General features: G+C 38.0%; 1 protein-coding gene across 6 annotated transcripts in view; it reads left to right on the top strand.

The window, feature by feature from the left end:
* Positions 1-12,527, top strand: part of PJA2 (praja ring finger ubiquitin ligase 2) — a 128,269-nt gene that overhangs the window by 14,969 nt on the left and 100,773 nt on the right. For 2 of the 6 annotated variants that reach the window (XM_048220808.2, XM_057307530.1), the window contains exon 2: positions 8,210-8,361. The exons of 2 other annotated variants lie outside the window; for them this stretch is intronic. The gene's annotated coding sequence lies outside the window, so the exon portion shown is untranslated. Of the gene's footprint in view, positions 1-340; positions 569-1,478; positions 1,596-1,707; positions 1,764-8,209; positions 8,362-10,760; positions 10,878-12,527 lie in introns of all 6 variants that reach the window. 2 more of the 6 variants (XM_048220805.2, XM_048220806.2) reach the window with 2 other exon arrangements.

Below are 12,527 nucleotides of genomic sequence, written 5' to 3'. Positions count from 1 at the left end.
GATTATAAGAATACAGGTGAAAATGACAGTGGTAGGGACTTCTGTTGAAAAGATCTTTTCCCTGTAACGTCTCCCAGTGCATCAACATGTTCAAAGCTGCCTCTGAGGCTGTTTGGAGGCCACCACATTGCTGCAAGGGTCTTACATCATCTCCTTCCTGATCCGTTGGCACTGCCAGTGCAGATTTCTTTGCCTGCTCTGCAAGAGGATTTGGGTGGATGAAAGCCTGAGAAATGGATGTGAGAGATGCCATGATGGTTGATTCAGCAGAGCTTGGATAAACACACAGGACGTGGTAGATTTAGCAATGTCTTCAAATTCTTTGCTACTTTTTCCATAGACTCTTTCCACTTGCCTTGACTCTCAGTGGACTTAGTGACTTACTTCATCAATGCGGCAAAGGTAGTGGCATTCTGATACCTGTGGGGCTATCTGCAGAAGTCTTACTGCTTCCTCCTGTGCCTCTTGGAACACTCCTTTTTGTTAATCAGTTTCTGTGCTGTGAAGAAGCCCAAGAAATGCTGTGGAGAGGTCCACATAGAGAGGAACAAAGGCCCCCAACTAACAGGTAAGCTCCCAGTCTGCAGCCATGCTGCCTTGCAAGAATGAACTATCTTCAGGGGCCCCTGGATGGCTCAGTCATTAAGCGTCTGCCTTTGGCTCAGGGCATGATCCCAGGGTCCTGGAATCGAGCCCCACATTGGGCTCCCTGCTCAGCAGGAAGCCCGCTTCTTCCTCTTCTACTCCCCCTGCTTGTGTTCCCTCTCTCGCTGGCTGTCTCTCTCTCTGTCAAAAAAATAAATAAAATCTTTAAAAAAAAAAAAAAAGAATGAACTATCTTCAGCAATGCCAGCTGACACCAGGTGGAGCAGAGAAAAGCAGTCCCTGCTGGGTCCTATCCAAATTGTACACTATGAGCAATTAACAGAATATTGGTAAATGATTGTTGTGGGTTTAAGCTAACAAATTTTAGCGTGGTTTATTATGTGGCAATTGGTACCTGAAAGGGGAAGAAAGGCAGAGCAGAAAATTTTCAAGCCCAGACAAACAAAGGGATAATACTTCTTCCAGGAGAGAAAGCAATGAAAAGCAGTGAAGGTAGAACATATGATTTGAATAGCATGGGAGACTTGGGTGTATGAAGGGTATCGCTGGGGATCAGCGAGAATTATAGTTAGGACTTTGTACTATTTACTTTATTATCCATGTATCATAACTACCTCTATAAAGTCCAATTAAATCTAGAGTGAACTGTAAGTTAATTACAAGTATGCATGACAGGAAGAGGAAACTTCTCAGAAAATAAGAATATATCATAACTAATTTGACTGGATTGTGTATTATAATTACCTCTTATAACCTATGAATTGTACAAATAATGAATCAGATCCATATTGGTCTTGAATTCTTCAAAGTATCTTAAAATTCATGAAATAGTAACATTCAAACTTCTTTAACTTTCTCTTTGTCTCTGACAGGTTTGAGGGGTCTTTCAGATTTTGTACACCTAATTAATGTCCTGAAGATTATACATTGATATATTGTCTGTAAATAAGTACTATATCTAAAAAGTTTTGCCTGGATTACATCTATAGGTGGGTAGCATTTAAATGCTCTCTTGGTCATACACTGTCACCGTATGAAAATTGTAGGCGTCTGAGGCGCCTGGGTGGTTCAGTCGGTTAAGCATCTGACTCTTGATTTCAGCTCAAGTCATGACCTCAGGGTGGTGAGACGGAGCCCCACGTCAGACTCCCTGCTGGGTGAGGAGCCTGCTTAAGATTCTGTCTCTTCCTCTCCCTCTGCCCCTCCCCCTGCCTCCCCACTCATGCGTGTGCATGCTTTCTCTCTCTAAAAAGACAAGAAAATTATAGACCTATTTTTCTTTAAAGTAGGTAAACTTCTAAGTAATTTATCACCATAATCAATAACTTTAGAGATAAACTATTGCTAGAATAATACAAAACTAAATAGTTGAGTAGAACTACAACTTTCACCCTTGCTTATAGTTCACATTGTCAAATAATTTCCAAGAAATACTTTCATCGACTCATGCAGTGTGGAAGATTTGCATTCTGCATTCCATCTATTTTGTTAAGGAAGATTATGGCAACTATTTTTGTAAAAAGACTTCAGCAAATTGACTGTAAGGTTGAAATTGGAATTATTTCTATTTAATCTTTTCATGTGTCAGAAAGTTTTAAGGACATAATTCACAGCATGACTCTAGAGAACTAAGAGTCAATGTATTTTTACAGCACTTAACTTTACGTGGAATGGCTTTCACCTTTCCCAGAACAGGTCAAAATAAAAAACATATTGGAATCCCTTTCATCTCCTATCTCATCCATTGTAAATATTTTTTTTATATGCACAGTGCCTGGCACACCTTCAGAAAGAAAGGAGAAATAAAGGGAGGGAGGCAGAGAGGGCTCCGCTTTTGCTTCACATTAAGAAATAACAAGCAGAGAAAGACAATTATCATATGGTTTCACTCATTTATGGAACATAAGAAATAGGAAGATTGGTAGGAGAAGGAAGGGAAGAATGAAGGGGGGTGTAAACAGAAGGGGGGAATGAACAATGAGAGACTGTGGACTCTGGGAAACAAACTGAGGACTTCGGAGGGGAGGGGGGTGGGGGATTGGGATAGGCTGGTGATGGGTATTAAGAAGGGCGCGTATTGCATGGTGCACTGGGTGTTATACGCAAATAATGAATCATGGAACATTGCATCAAAAAACTGAGGATGTACTGTATGGTGACTAATATAACAAAATAAAAATTATTTTAAAAAATCTTAAAAAAAGAAAGAAAGAAAGAAAGAAGAAAGAAAGAAAGAAAAAGAAAGAAAGAAAGAAAGAACCTGAGACATTTGTGCCAAGTCTCTGTGATTTACAAAATGCAAATATACACTGTGTCTGTAGAATAATCTGTCATAGATTGAGAAGGTATAACTCCAACAAGGGAAACCTGGTTTGAAATACTAAACTTGTCTCTTACCTCATTACCATTAATGCTATATGGGTCTGTCTTATAGGCCTCATGGCCTGACTTTTATTACAGCTGCCTCCTCATAGCCATGGCAAAAAATTGAGATGCTGAAGATATGACAGAAAAAGGAGCACCATTTACCATTCTGCTAGGTGACTAATATAGCATTGGGTAGAGTTTGGCTTTAACTTACAAAGCTTTAAAGAGTTTGGATTATATGTAACTGAGTCTGTTCTCTACTATATAATATCAGAACAGTTATAATAAGGATCATAGTAACTATCACTTAGTGAAGGACCACAAGGAACATGCACTTTGCTAAGCTTTTTTTTTTTTTTTTGTACTCAATTTGTTACAAGAGGCCCACATGGTAGTGTTTTTATGCCTATTTTGAAGACAAGGAAGTAAAGGTTAAATAACTTTTTAAGGAGTGGATCCAAGATTTCAACTCCAGACCATTAGCCTCCAAAGTTCCTTCTCTTTCCACTACCCCTACGTTTATACTCAAAACCACTATCTTCACTGAAAAATTATTAAGTGGCCATTACCATAAATAGTATTTGGTATACAGTACATTTGAGTTCCCACATTTACTTAGAACTACCATTAAAGTTCTCCTACGAAAGTCCAATCCTGAGAACTCATTTCTTCTTTCTTCATCAAAGTCAATTTGATGTTTTTATAATTTATGTAAGACTATTTAAGATACCCATTGAAGACTCTAAGAGCAAATGTTGGATCTCAGAATTTCAGGACAGCATTGGTTCCTTTATTCCACACTTAGTATGTGTCAAGCACAGGATTTGGCATAGAGGATACAGCAATAATAACCTACAGATAGCCTTGACCTTAATGAGCCCACAGTGATGCCTCTCCTCTAAAATCCAAAGAAACAAAATGCAATAATGTTACTGGGGTAGAGAGAATGAAGGAAACAAATGACACTAATCATTGGGAGGCCCTGAATTGCTAGGTCTTAAAATTGTTGAACTACTAAATTCAGCACCAGATTATCCTAGGGCAGGTAAAAATATTGATCTCTCCTAGGACCGACACTTTGGCCACCTCTTTCAAAATAAATGTCAAAATATCATTCTGTTATGAATCTCTAGACAGAAATTGAAGCTCACTGATGCACTTTAAATTCCATCAAAGGATTAAAAAAGAGAAGAGATGTAAGAGAAGCTTCGGACATGGTTGGGTACTCTTAGATATGCTTGATGCATCTTAATTCTGTTTGCAAACACTCTTGATATTGAATGATGGAGAAATTAGCAAGTGCTATTGTGAAGCATGCTTTCCCCCAGAAGAAGCAGTTGTATCTGTGACCTATGACACAGTCTTCTTACCTAATATTTGGGGGGGGGGGCACCTTTCTCTGCTATATTTCCACATAACTGTAAAGACATCATCCTGTTTATTCCTCCTGCTCTGTGGCTCTAATCCTTCAAGCTAGGGAAATTGGCTACCCCTAGAGTAAAAATATTACTGACAACTCCAAAGTGAAGACAGTTCTAATGGGAAATACCTTGGCACTGTTGCAGACGCTGCCAGCACGGCTGTTTCTGGCTATCAGTTAGGAGCTAGCAGATGTTAAATTGACATATGTTAGGAAATAGCTTTCGGAGGCTCATGTTTCAAAACGTATAAAAGAAAAACAGATGATACCACTTTTTGTGTGTGTGTGTGGCTTAAACTGGATAACTAGAAAATCACACCAGATGTGTTAAGATGTTTCTCTTTAAAAACATTTTGTTTCCTGAGAACGAATGAGCTAAAGCAGAAGTGTGAGACATGCTCCTCAGAGTATACATTAGTCTTAGTTTCGTAGATTTTGCGTTTCTATTGTGATTAAAATATTTGGCCAAAATTGATGGGGCAAAGAAACAATGAGTGCAATATTTCTATCGTTGGTATAGATTTTGTAAACTGACGAATTACTCAGTTTCCTGTAAGAATTGGTTCGAGGGAGATCGAAATAGAATCCTAAGGGAAAACACATTGTAAGAGGCTCGAAATATGTAAAACAATTGAAAGAAATAGCTTACTCAATAAGAATTGACATGTTAATTTGACTTGCTTTACATTTTTATCTCAAGTGATAAGGTAGTCGCACAAGAAAACATACTAGGTCATTAGCATTTTCACTGTACAGATTACAATTTGACAAGGTTGTTTGCTGTTTTTGTCTATTTTGTCATTCCCCTCTTTCAGGTGACAGCACTTTTAATATACATTTGAGGAACCATCCCTTTCTATACACCATGTAACTGTTCTCCACAAGTGGGCTGGCCAGTCTCCCCGGCTGAATATGTGATCTGAGATTGGCCAAATGAGTGAATTCTAACCCCATGACTACAATGATTGATTCAGTGCTGAACACATAAGCCAATTTAGGCAGTGGGACACATTCTTGGAACTTTTGGTAGGGTCATGAGAAAAACAAGGCTTTTCTTCCTGTTGGAATTCAACTTGTTGGACATAATCATTGAGCTTCCAGAAGACATTTTGCCACCATGAAAGAAGTGTATATTAAAAATTAAGCCAACATAGAGGAAAGCAAGGGAATGCGGGGCAAGGAGAAAGAGAGAGAATGAACACTGATGGTGGCTTTAGCTTGTGGATCCAAACCATTCTTGAACTTTTGATTATTTGAGCTAATTCTCCTCTTTGCTTGAGCCCAGTTTGAACCAAGTTTCATTCAGTTGCCATCAAGAGAGCATGAGAAATCACTTTAGGCTGAGGAAATGAGGGAAGGTTCCATGGAGGAAATAGCACTGGACAGGATCTTGAAGGAAACTAGAATGGGGTAAGCAGAGATGGAGAGAAGGGCATTGCTGATGGTGCAGCTGCATGATCCAACACATCTCAGATCAATCTGAGAAGGGAAAGGTGCTACAGGGTCACTGAAGCTCAGGATCCTCGAAGGACCGCAGGTTGGGTCTTGGTCGCCATCACCCCAGCTAGACTCCAATCAGCCCTGTTGATTATTGGGGTGGAATGCACTCTCCTAAAAAGAATGGATGTGCTGTCATGTGAGGAGACACACAGCCTAAAGATTCTGTACAGTAGTAATAGAGACATAAGCAGAGGGACCCCCCTGCAAAGGTGGGAACCCTACATCCACCATCTGAAAATCCTGGACCTACCATGATGGGAACTTCCCTATAATATATTGATTGCTCAAGAAGAGCTGTTGATGTCTAGATTGGCTGAGAAAGGTCACTACTGTGGAATGTGGCTTTCTAACATTTTTGAGCACAGTAAGAGAGATAGGTTATGTCAGAACACATATGCTTATAAAAACATCAAACAAAAGTTCACACAACAGGACTTACCTTTACTACTGGTTATATACTCTGAAATTTTCTGTTCTATGTGATTTTCTCTCTTTCTTTCGAATGCTAGTTGGACTCACTAACTTGACTGCACGGCCCACTTTCAAAATAGCAGTTTGAAAATCACGGACCTAAAATAGCTGTCGGGAAGCACCAGCAGATGTCACTGTAGGTGACCACACCAGTGTGACAGCTGCAGCAGGTGACCATAGCAACAGCTGCTCCCTACCGGGAACCACCGCATTTGCTGTCCTGTGTTTATTTTTATTTAATTTTTGTATAGGCCATATAGTCATAAGGTTTTACACTTCAGAAATAGAAAGGGCACACAGTGAAAACTCTGCTTCCCATTTCTGCCTCTCAGCTACCCAGTTCCCATCCCCAAGGGCCAATCAATGTTACTAGTTTCTTCTGTTGTCTTCCAGAGATACCTCAGGCATACCTGGTAGACACACACACACTCTTTCTTCCCTTCTTTTACACAAAGAATAGCATAATTATAACAAACTTTTCTGTACCTTTCCTGTCTTTCCTTAGCATATCGTAGTGATTCTTCTTCCAACAACACAAAAAAGAAAACTCCATTCTGTTTATAACTGCAGAGTGTTCCACTGTACCAACTACCATAATTGAACCAGACACCTACTGACTACACATTTAGGTGGTTTGATATTTTTCTCTCACAAACAATGCTGTACTGAATAACTTTGCCAACTCATCATTTCCCAAATATGAGACTATTGATCCTAACATCTTGGAAGTGGAATTCCTGAGTCAAAGAGTAGATACATTTGTAACTTTGATACACATGATCAGATCGCCTTCCGGAAACTACTATTCTAGTTTGCACAAGTTTTTCACTTGAATGTTCTTAAAAATACTATTGTGTTTCCTGATCTTTGCCAATGCATAGGTGAATGATATCTCAATGTGGTTTTAATTTACATTTCTTTGATGGTGAAGGAGATTGAGCATTTTTCTAAGAGCCAACGTTGTATTTCTTGTTACTCTTTTTCCCACATTCTTTACATCTGCTTTAAAGAGCAACCAGGAGCTGTCAAGTAAAGCAAGTGCTAGCATTTGGCTTAGCTTGTCTAAATAGCAAGTAATTGTGTATTTATTGAGCAAAGACTATATCCTTGCAGAGCACTGAGGAAGTACTATGAAGTAGATGAAAAATGTACCCTAGTAGTCATTAATCTGTGTGGAGCCAACCTAATTATTCCAGTGACTTTCATAGCCAACACGCTCTCAAAGTGCAGGTAGCCACTAGTCCAATATCAACCTCTGTGGCAGATCAAACGATCCATCATCTAAATCCCTATTAGGAACAGACACTACACTAGGGGATGGTAATAAAAGATGAACAAGACAGAATTTTGAGGGAAAACATGAACAAAATTAAGCAACAAAATTAAAGGTAATTGTACTGAAAAGTGTTTGTGGTACAACAGGGGGAAAAGTCAGCAGTGGTCAGTTCTGGAGTGGAAAAGTTCAGTGATCATGGTAGATAAGCAAAGCTCTTTCTTGAGAGTGCTCTTTGATTTCACAGCCCTTCTTAGCTCTCCATCCTTACTTGAATTCTCAAAACATATGTGATTTTCTCCAAAACTGAACCCTAACTTCGCTCATTCCTTCATATTAATTGCACATTTGCCTGACATTGATCATTTATCTTCCTTCTAAGTTGTCACCACCTGAAAGGCAAGGAGTCAGTCTTACTCATGCAAATGACTGCACAATGTAGGCAAGCAGTAGATATTCTTGAATGGGTAATAGGATGGGTAGATGGGTGAATACATTCCTTCCGAAAGACCTTCTCTAGTGATGGTTACCCACTTAACACATTACTGGTCAGTCAAAACCATTTTTTGCAGGTGCAACACCCTGCAGATGTCAAAGCCAGGCCTGACCTCTACTCAGAAGACACTGAGGAAACTATCCCTCTAAACGTGTCAATTATGGAATAATCACTGACTATGGAATATTATGAGGACACTAGATTATCAAATGGTTACATCTGTGTCAGGTAGGTATTATGGTTTCTATAATACCTTAAGAGTTTTCTAATTTATAATTTTCGAAAACGGACAGGCAAATAGTAAAATGTATACCCAACTGTCAATTTAGGTATAGGCTATATATATGTAAGCTATAGAGGATGGTTTATGAAAATAACTAATATATCTATTTCACATACAGTCTTAATAATTATTAACCTCACTTTACCTGGAAGTTATATGACTATAACATACATGCACATACATACATTTTTTTAAAAACAATAAATGACTGGTGTGTCTTCTGCTGATCTTTAAAGGGGTTACAGCCTTGGGCCACCAACTAGAAGATCTGTGACTTAGTTCTTCAAGTCTTAAGCTTAAGGACACTTCCAGACTTCTCCCAACCTCTCTTATTACTCTCATATCTCTTCTCATCTTCTCTTATCCCATCTTGACTCCAATGGCTATGTTGACCACTGGAAGACTTAATCCAATTTGGCCACATGGCTGGCTCTCTCTTGGCTTCTCTGATCATTGGGTTTAATGACTCCTGTGGCTTATATTTTAGAACATTGCAAAGATGGGTGTTTTCTGTTCCTTGTTTTGAGGCTAGGAAGAATAGCTTACAGAAGAGAGCTACTTTTTCATGCAACAATTTCCCTAGGACCCTGGTCCACAGTTATGACTTTGCAACTGAAGGCTGCAGGAATTAAACAAAAATCTTTATCTTTTTGTCTCCCTGTATCTCAGTCAATAGGAACGAAGAGCTCAAAATGTGCTTTTTGCTATGTTTCTCCTTCTTTCTTAGTTAGTTTTTATCATCGATGTTGTTAATAGCAATGTGAGATAAGAGATCTCTTGAGGAATTTTTTAAAAGCTTTATTTTCTTGCTTCTTTCTCTGTGTATTTATTTATTATTTTGGCTAAAGTAAAACTTTGCATTACTTCCAATAATAAAGTTACTTTTTGGGATTTCACCTGTTACTTATTGAGACTATAAAGAGTCTAGGAGCAAACCTGAAACTCATAAATATTGTACCAATGCTCAGACCTGCCAGGCCAGCTACCATATATAACCCTTATGTTGTACCCAGTAGGTCAACCCACAGACCTCAAATGACAGCTATATGGTCTGTTCCAAGTGCCCTGTGTGCCAAGGAAAAGTCTGGGTATGTTAGATATATAGCCTTTGATTCTCTTTTGTGCCCAGGATGTCTTCGCATTAATAAAGCAAACCAACAGCAAATATTTCAACCTTCTCAGACTACACTTTAAAGTTTGGAAAGGAAATTTTTGTTTTAAAAAAAACTCATTCTGGTAGAGTTCAAAGTGGCCAGAAACTATAAAATTTGGGGACAATTTTGATTCTTATCTTACATTTAAAATGTTCCCAGAAGAGAGAGACTTTTAAGTTATGAAAATACCTCATTTATCTCTATGACATTTATAGAGTATTTTTATTAGATATAATTTCATTTTTGTTAATGTAGGCTCTCAACTCCATCAAATGCTTAATGCAGTAAAAGTTTTAAGACCATATTTATTATCAGAGGCATGTATCAGTTTTGATGGTAATATTTTCAAAAGGGAAACTAAAGTCATGATGACAGACTCTGTCTGGTTGGCAATACTATAAACTGCTACATTCTTACATCTCTGGTCCCTCCTTATTTGCAATCAATCAAAATAAAACAAAAGGTGACATTAAATCTTGAAGGGAATAATAAGCCAGGGATGTTCACAAATCCCATGACTGGATGGCCAACTGTATGCAAGCACATGGTTATTTTAACATTTTCCATCATGAAGAGAAGGCATCAGAGATGAGTAACAGCTCTAATTTGGTTTCAGCCATGAAGGTTTTTCTCCTTTTCCAAGGATATTTGGTACTAGAAAAAGTACTCTCAAAGGATTTACCCTTAAAACTGCAGCAAAGGTGATGATTTGTGTTCATTTTCTCTTCCTGAGCACGAGAAAAATAGCATTTTACAGCTTTCCTTCTAGTCAGATTGTGGCCATATGACTGATTCTGGCCAACGAACCGTAAGTGGAGTTAAAGGTGCCTCTGTCACAGCAGTCAAGGCCACATGTTGAGCTGGCAAAACCACAGGATGGAAGGTGCCTGGATTAGAATTTTTATAAACAGGAAATAAACCTTTGTTGTGTTAAGTTATAGAGATTCCAGGATTAGTTCCTTACTGCAGGGTAGCATAGCCTGTCCTAACTCAATTGGGAACACAAATTTTCAATATAAATAGTATAAAAAATGATTGGACTGGGACTTCATCTTAAAAGGAAAAACAAAATTTGAAAATCAGTTTGTTTTCTCTTATAGTTAATAAAATGTAGATTAAGCTGTTATTATAATTTTGTTTGAAATAGTGAATGAATCAAATGTTGGGTTTTTGACATGTTTTTTCTTAAGGACTCATATATGCCCACTGGCTTCACAAAACTATTTGAAGATGGATTATCACCATTTGGAATTACTAAATTGAAACCTAATACACATCTATTTATACACCCGAAGGATTTCTCTCAGGTAAAAGTATGAAATTTAACCATCCGAAGAAAATCTTACTTTTAAAAAGTTAACTGTTAGGTTCTTAGAAAAGCCTTAGAAAAGTTAGTATAAAAAAGAATATCTTATATACTTAAAAAGAAGAGGTACTATGATTTTTACTGAACTTCAGGGAATTTCCTAATTTGGGATTTTTATCAAAAAAATTTTTAAAAAATAGAATTTATTTCAGAATGCTCAACTAAAAATCAGTAAAAAACAATCTTCTGTTTTGGTACAAATAAACCCAGAAAGGAGGATCTGATCAGTTGGGTGTCATCCCAAGACCCCACAAGGGGGTTTTGATACAGAAAGCAATATCAGCTACATGGTGAAAGCTTTAATACACAGAAATTACCACATGTAACCAGAACATGGAAAGAAGTTTTTCAATAAGCGTACTAAGAATCCATAATCATAGATACACCACATATAAACAAGAAAAAATCCTTAGCCTATCTGATGGGATCTTTTGAATACAAACACTGTGAAAAATATATCTTGGAAAGCCAAAAATTCTTTATTTTCATTGCTTCATGTCCCCAAACAAAGTTTTCTTTTTAAAACATTCTTAATTCTTAGACAAACTCCACGAAGAACGTAAAGTTTTGATCCCTCATTAGATATATGTAAATCTGGTATTTCTGGTACACTTCACCAATTTTTACAAAGGATTCATTGTACAAATTTCATATAAGTGTTGATTAGATCATTTGACCCATTAAACTCAATTTTAATTTCATGTGAAAATTTTGGAAGTTTATATATTTTGCTCATTTGCTGTGAACATTAATAAGAGAGTTACAGTTATTGTAATCAATGTTGATTTAATTTATTGAATATATATTACATTCACATAATTCAAAAACTTTAGAAGGTATGCAAAATATAAAAGTCAATCTTCTGGGGCGCCTGGGTAGCTCAGTCAGTTAAGTGTCTGACTTTTGGTTTCAACTCAGGTGGTGATCTCAGGGTCACGAGATGAAGCCCCGAGTTGGGCTCCACACTCAGCAGGGAATCTGCTTGTAATTCTCTCTCCCTCTCACTCTGCCTCTCCTCCTGCCTGTGTGCGCGCGCTCTCTCTCTCTCTCAAATAAATAGATAAGTCTAAAAAAAAAAAAAAGTCAATCTTCCACCCATATCCCTCATCTGCCCAGGGCCTACTCTCCTCTGCAGATAACTACTGTTCTTAGATTTTTATGAATCATTCCAATGTTACTCCATGTGCATACAAGCAGATACAGATACAAACCAATGACGGTTCTCACTTCTTAGCTTACTTGTCTTCTCTGCAGCAGTGAACGGGGCTTATTATGCTCTGCACCTGGAAACGGTCATTCCTTGGCTTTTCTCCTAGTTTCTTTCCTACATTGTTAGCCACTCCTGCTCCATCTCCCCTGAAGGCATTTCTTCTCCCATGCATCCCTTATAAACCAGTTCTGTTTTCATATGACTTGTTCTTCCCGAGTGGTCTCATCTGTTCCCATTGGGCAGTAAATAAAAGCATTGGCATCAAAGTACTTTTGTGCACTAGAAAAGTCTTTTCAGAAGAGAAGAGTATGCAGGATAAGGAGGAGTTAGGTAGGAAAGAAAGAGGGTGGGGAGACATCTAGATGGAGGGAAGTGTACATA

This window comes from Ursus arctos, unplaced genomic scaffold (assembly GCF_023065955.2).
Source record: "Ursus arctos isolate Adak ecotype North America unplaced genomic scaffold, UrsArc2.0 scaffold_5, whole genome shotgun sequence".
In the NCBI taxonomy this organism is placed as follows: Eukaryota; Metazoa; Chordata; class Mammalia; order Carnivora; family Ursidae; genus Ursus; species Ursus arctos.
This window is presented reverse-complemented; position numbering and strand designations above follow the sequence as displayed.